Raw genomic sequence first — 7,647 nt, 5'->3', positions numbered from 1 at the left:
ATGGATGTGAGAGAGAAACATTGATGGCTGCCTCCTTATATACCGGGGATTGAAACCAAAACCTATGTATGTGCTGTAATTCGAAATCAAACCCATTACCTTTTAGATGTATGGGACGATGTTCAACCATCTGATCCACCTGGCCAGGGCAGGAAAAAAGTTTATATATATATATATATCAAAGAGGAAGGGAGAAAGAGAGAGAGTAATATCAATGATGAGAGAGAAACATCATTGCATCATTGATCAGTTGCCTCCTGCACAACCCCTACTGGGGATTGAGCCCCCAACACAAGCATGTGCCCTTGACCAGTATCAAACCCAGGACCCTTCAGTCAGAAGTCTGACGCTCTACCCACTGAGTCAAACCGGCTAGGGCAGAAATTTTTTTTTGTCTTATCAATAAAGTAGAGATTGGAAGCAGGACAATACTATTTTTATGTGTCTCTTATCTATCTTTTCTTCTTTATGTAGGCATTATTAGATGTCCTTTGTATTCCACATTCCTAGAGAGCATCCTCTCTATTTCTCAACTCATTAAATTAACCCATTTTTTATCACAGTTGATAGTTATTTTTTCTATATTAAATATTTACGTATCAACTTGGAGTGCTTACCAGAGCACGGATTTTTTTAAGTGCATATTATTTATTACACTGAAACAAAATCATGCCTTTTGGCTTAATCCTACTGAGTCAAGAACATTAACAATAATTTGCATACAACAAAGTTCCTGAAACATAGATGAATTACTTTATATATACATTTTAAGCATACTAGGTATTTATGACTCAGAAGTAACCTTGGACATTTTTTAAACAGCAAAAATATACAATACAGAAATAATATTGGCCAAATGCCTCGTGTTTTTATCCCGGAGACACACCACAGAAATCCCAAGTTAAGACAACTTCGCAAAATGTTTTGAATATTAAGAATGTTTTTGGCTCTAACCAGTTTGGCTCAGTGGGTAGTGTGTCGGCCTGTGGACTGAAGGGTCCCAGGTTCGATTCTGGTCAAGGGCATATACCTTGGTTGCGGGCACATCCGCTGTAGGGGGTGTGCAGGAGGCATCTGATCGATATTTCTCTCTTATCCATGTTTCTAACTCTCTATCCCTCTCTCTTCCTCTCTGTAAAAAATCAATAACATATATTTTTTAAAAAAGAATGTTTTTGGGAGTGGACACAATTCTGAGGCATGAGTCCATTGAGAGAGCACACCTGTTTCTCCACTCCCCTCAGGAGGTTCAGTACGGGCTCCCACTGTGAAAGAGCTGCTAGATCACTTCCGACTCAGATGGGTAATCATTGGATGGTGTAAGTGACTTTTGCATCTTCACTGCAATGAATGATTGTTTGTAAAATGCATGTCTATTTTAAAACATAACTGTATCCCAGCAGACGGAGCAGCAGGCACTGTTGGTCGTCTGAGAGTAACATCTTCTCCCCACCCATCTGTGGGCCTGTCAGTGGCACCATGGAATTGATTATAGTCACCTTTCTACCATATTAATTACCATCATAGCGGTACTCTTTTTCTTGGCAATGGAGACGACTCACTAATGCCTTATTCCTATGAATGCATTTGGGGCACAACACATTATTCTCCAGGTGTGGGGGTGGAAAGTTGCAGGAAGGTACCAAGAACAGTGAACACACTTGCCCTGGTTTCTCAGGAACCCAGGCTCGCCCAGCATCAAACTGTAGATGAACCCAACCCTCTGTGTCTGCAAGGAGACATTGTCCATGGACCACCCCCCACTTGTAACCAGAGGCCTCCTGAGGTGACCCCACAGTCTCCATCTTCCCAGTCTTCCTAGTCGTGGCTGCAGTTCTGCTCCAGGAGGCAAACACATCATCCGGGGTGGAAGTTGTCACTAAAATATTGTCCATTCCCTCCAGGAGAGCAGCAGCACCCCAGTCAGGTGCAGCACCGCACCCCCCCCCCCCGCCCCGGAACAGTCACTTCAGGAAAACCAAAACTGTCCAGAATCTTTAATTTTCCCCTTTTGCATCTTCAATTTCCTTTGAGATAATGTCAATACCTTTGCTTCCTCTGATTTGATAGGAATATCCATTTGAGTAGGGTAAGCGTATTCACGCAGCCTATGATATGTTTCCCATTTCTTGCCCTGGTGCTCAGCTTTAATTGCGGGCGCCAACCCCTCACGACGTCCCGGTGAATCAGGTTAACTGGTGGCAAGTGAATGGGCAGCGGGGGAATTGGTATCTCCTTGTGAACTGTTACTCTTTTATTTTCTTGTGCCATCTTTTGTGGACAGGAAGCTTTATCATCTTTCTTAGATCTCTCCCATTTGGTCTCCATCCCTGAGGATCTTTGTCTGCTTGGTTCGCCAGCAGCTCTGTGTTTCTGTTTAGTTTGTACTGGTTGGGATTTTGAAGCTTTTTTCCACTCCCCTGACTTCTTGGGGGACTTCCATTTGGTTGTAGGCTCCTCTCCGGCTGGGCTCTGGTTGGGGTGAGTGTAGGAGGCAACCAATAGATGTGTTCCCCTCACATAGATATGTCTCTCTGTCTCACAAATTGTTCATACTTGTCTGGGCAAAATAAATTTTACATATGCAAGTATTAAAGAGATTAAAATAAAACAAATTTCAAATGTAGTAGAACAGGATATAACTATAGTATATAGTAAGTGCATTAATTATTAAGACTGATAATGCATTAGGAAAGTATAATCTCCCAAATTTAGGTTATATCAGACATTTTTCTGTCATTCACTTTCCAATCCTTAGTGTAACTTTTCTGTATCCTATTCTTAATTATTGGTGGATTGCAGATTACTCTAAATTATTGGAAATCATGATACAGAACATATAGAATTGTATGAGTACTACATACCATGAAATACCTTGTTCTTATCTTATTTTTTAGTGTAAAAATATATTAGAAAGAAAATATTTTTACTGTATAGTTATTTTCTCCTTTGTTGAGAGAGAGCTTTTTCATTTTGTACTGAGTTATTAGCAAAATAAAATTCAAAACATAATCATGCTTTTGAAGTTAGAGTTTCCAGAGTATAATGGGAAATTTTGAACTGGTTTTGGTATGCCACTTTTGCAGTTTCAGTTTCCAATTCTAACCATATATTGCCTATCACCAACCCTATTAGCTTGCAAATGAGTATGCTGTCTTCAGTCATAAATTTAAAGGAAGATTGGGTAGAAGTCATGCAAAACAGAAAAGAATGAAGATGCAAAACAAATCTGATGGCTATAGTCATTGGTGCAACATGAAAAATATAGCGCTTGCTTTATTGCAGTTTTCTTCTAAGGACATGTTAGAGCTTTTACCTTGTGTGATATTTTGGTACTGTGTTTACTGTAAGCATTTCCGCAATAGTATGAACTTGTGAGGATGTACTGAATCTCCTTCTCCCCCAGATCTGCCTCTCCCTCAGGATGCAGATTGTTTGAACTACATAAATGGGCTGCTTTGCCTCCAGCTTCTGGTTTGGTTTGATGAACAGAGGAACCAGCGGGAGATGGCAGACATGGAGGAGAAGGGGAAGAATCACTTTGGGGTCCTCTTCTTGTTTCTTTTCCTGGTAGTTCAAATTTGGTTGTTTTATTTTTTACTTGTTTGCTTTTGTTTTGTTTTATTGTTTGTTTGTTTTTTGTTGGTTTGTTTTTTTGCTGTTTTCTTCTAACAGCCATAGTTTGTGTCAGGCAACCCATCCCTGAAAGCTGGTGTGGGTCTTTGGGAAATTCAGGGGAAAAATAGTGCACAGAAGAGAGAGGGCAGCTAACAGAGAGTCGAAACTTAATCCCAAACCATCATCAGAAATGAAAGATCATTAATATGTAAAAATAGAAATTATAGGGATAAGATTTATAAGGATGTATTACATGCAAAGATTATGCCTAAGAGTGTGTGTGGCTGGGAGAAGGGGTGGACAGAAAGGGAAAGGCCTCCTTTGGAAGAAGCATAATGAAAGGAAGAAGAGTAAGATGGAAAATTTAGGATATTTCAAGGCAAAAGAATTTTTAAAAAATTAAAAAACACATAACCAATCTCCCCATTCTTCACTTCCCCGTAAAAAAATTCGGTAAAGGATCATAGTTTGTTATAGATAGAAGTGGGTGCTTTTGAAACAAGATTCTTATAAAACACTAGAGGCCCAGTGCACAAAATCGAGCATGGGTAGGGCCCCTATGCCTGGCCGGCGATCAGGGCTGGCTGGGGTCCCTCTCCCTAGCTGCTGGCTGCCGGATGGGGCCTTCCTTCATTCTGTGCCATCCCATGGTGATCAGCACATGTCATAGCAAGTGATCAGTCTCCCGGTCGAACTCCTGTGGGGACAATTTGCATATTAGGCTTTTATATATATATATAGATAACATATTGTCATCCCTGCACACAAAATTCTTCTTTGAAAACTGTGACAAAATTAAAATGGAAAATGTGACATTATACAATTCAGCTGGTCAACTTTCCTGCAACAAACAAACAAACCATGAAAAAAGAAGAAATGAATAATAAAGCCAGATAAATTTCTTAGAATGGAAATACAGGAAATGAAAAAAGTCACACATTTAATAGGAATTTTTAAATAAGAAAAACAAAAACAGGGTACATTTAATTTATATTACTGTAATTAATTATGTATATACATCTCATACCAAGATAATATGATATGCAATTTTTTTCACAAGTGCTTATGAAGCATTCATTAAAAAAAAGATTGTATAATCAGATACAAAGAAAATATTACTTAGTGCCATAGAGTATAAATATTTCCAACAATATTCTTGGATCAAAACACAATATAACTAAGGATTTGTAACAATATGAAGAACAATCAAAGAAAGTTACACCTAGAAATTAAATCCTCCTTTTTAAATACATCTTGGGTGAAAGGGACAGTACAAGATCAAAATAAATAATTTTTAAATAATAAAAATAATGAGAACATCACAGATCAGAATTCATGAAATACATTTAAAACTGATTACAGAAAAAATACTAAGACCTTTTATAAAAATAAATTAAATTTGAAAATAAATCTATTCTCAATTCAACAGCTAAATAAATTATAAAAATTTAAATAGAAACATATATTAGATAGAAAATAGATACAAAGCAGAAACTTTTATTTAAGAAATTTACACATCATATATTACTTACTTGAAAAGAGTTGAAAAGATAAGCTAAATAGTAACTTAATAAAGCCCGACATGAAAGAAAGAACAAATATACAAAATAAGTCATTACAAGAAGAAGTAATTATTGAAAAACAAGGAAAACTATCAGCAGAGTTGTATAGTGTCAGTAAATATTGAAAATGTCAAAAGAGATACCTATTAAAGTGCTTAAGGGGCACATTATTAAAATTGCCATCTGGATGTGATGACTTACAGTCAAATAGTCAAATAGAAAATTGACCAAGACACATAGTCAAATAGAAAATATAAGCTGATATTTAAACCTGTTTTTAATACTAGTGTTAGGAATAATTAATGGTAGTTGTTAATTATAACTACTACTAATATAGTACCTATACAAATTGTGTACTTGTTCTTGCTATGTTTACATATATATGCCTTGGAAAGTATGGCTTTTAAATTAGATTTTTGTTCTGTTTTGATTTCATCTGTGATATAAAAGCTAAAATAGTTCAATATACAATATTTATTGCCTCCAAATAGATTTTATTAAATATCAAATATAGTTTGTCAAGATGTCCCCCTGATAAAAGATTAATTAATGCATTATTCTATAATTCAAATATTCATCGATATTTATCATTTACTCTTAAAGATCAGCAGATGGTCACTTATTTGATTAACTTAAAAATTTGGCAATGAAGAACAGGCATAAAAAACTGAGTATGGAAGTTTGGTGAAGTCCTGGATATTAATTCTAAAATCAACCTGAATCTACTTCTCCACAGTTATTCAAAACTGAAATTTCAAAATTAGAAGAATAAGATATTTGGCTTTTTAAATTGTTATTTCTTTATTATTTAGTTGTATCTGATTTTAAATTAGTGCAAACAAGTTGGTCTAACAAAGGCAGTAGTTTGAATAAATACTTTATGTCCCTGGCCACTGGCTGAGTGGTCAAAGGTTGGTGAAGTGGTTCTGTCATATCTGGCTCCGAAGGGGTTGTTCCTGTTGTTACCATTTTTTAGGCAAGTGGACATAGAGAGAAATGCAGTTCCTTTCAGAAAGGCTGACCCAATATTTCTACTGTACTCACATCTCAGAGCCTAGTCTTACGGTCACACCTAGCTGCCAGGGTAGTTGCATTTCTAGAAGGAATCAGTGGAGAATAGATTTTGGGGTGTCGGTCAGATAACTCTTCCACAGTGTAGAATATCTATTTTTTTCTGTGATTAGAATACTTGATGATTGACAACTTACTGTGAAATGAAAATGAACCAATATAGTAATTCCAGACATAGGTTGCTCCTGCTTATGCTAGGGGAACTCAACAGATTTTTTTTTCCCAAATGTATTGATGATATTGATTATGTCCAAACATGGTGGCTCCACTTCTTCAACTCGACTTTAGTTAGCTGATTTCACAATATAAAAAAAAAAGAAAATTATTCACAGGGTTATGTTAGTCCATTACCGTAAAACTGATATTCTGAATGTGAATAAAATGATTTGTTATTCTGTAAGGAAGGTAACCTGCTAACTCTGCATTGATAGCATTTGGTGTCATGGCTACACCTAGCTTCACGGGAGTATAGTCAACACTATTTTCATTGTAAGCTTTTTTAAATTTTTTTTTATTTTTTTATTTATTTATTTTTTTAACCAAGATGAGCATTGGGAATTCAATAACCAAGAAGAAAATGGCAAATAGGTTTAAGTAAATGAAAAGGAAGTACCATCTGGTAGCCTTGATTAAATTAGACTAAATGTATGTCTATGTAATCCCAGAATAAGCAACAAAACCTTATAACCCAGCTTGCTATTTGATTCGCCACCTAGTGCAAATGCTTATCTCTTTCAGCAATAAAGTAAAAATAATATGTTTCAATTGTTTGCTATGGTGTATTATTGCAATGCAGTATAAATGAAGTGTCAAATTAAGCTTGAATAGACCTACAATTTTTGAGAACCCCTACTACTTGTCTATATGACTTTATGATTTCTTTTTCAATTCTTTAAACTTAAAGGTTTAGGGGATAAAATTACTTTGCCTTGAACCTGCAAGTGACAACTTCTAGCAGATAGGGTACTTGTCAGTGTCACTGATATCTTTTACAAGAGTGAAAATGTTGACCTGTGTTCCCATGAATGCTGCTCAAGCCATCCAGCTTCATGTGAAAAAACATATTTCCAAACTGTAAAATTACTTTTGATAAAACAACAAACCTCCAGGGCTCCAGAAGGTTTAGTTGGTCAAAGCATTTCTTTAAAGACGTTCCTGAGAGACCATTGGATCGTCTGTCTTGATATCATTACCTGTTAACCATTTCTACTTTGATTCTTCACATTTTTTTTCACATTTTGGTATGCTAGAGGAAAAAACACATATTTCAAATATATACTTACAGTTTTTTCAGCATAGAGATGCACCCTAAATAAGCCATTGGATTTATATGAATTAAAAAATTAAGCAACTTTTAGTTATTTTGCAAGATAGATATTTTAGTGTTTTATTCTTA

At 35.8% G+C, this 7,647-nt stretch overlaps 1 pseudogene; it reads right to left on the bottom strand.

The window, feature by feature from the left end:
* Positions 1-1,511: 1,511 nt before the first annotated feature.
* LOC132233840 (developmental pluripotency-associated protein 4-like) lies at positions 1,512-6,695 on the bottom strand (annotated as a pseudogene).
* Between the last annotated feature and the right edge of the window lie 952 nt (positions 6,696-7,647).

Source organism: Myotis daubentonii, chromosome 4, assembly GCF_963259705.1.
Source record: "Myotis daubentonii chromosome 4, mMyoDau2.1, whole genome shotgun sequence".
In the NCBI taxonomy this organism is placed as follows: Eukaryota; Metazoa; Chordata; class Mammalia; order Chiroptera; family Vespertilionidae; genus Myotis; species Myotis daubentonii.
Note: the sequence above shows the minus strand (reverse complement) of the source record. Positions and strands in the feature narration are given on the sequence as shown.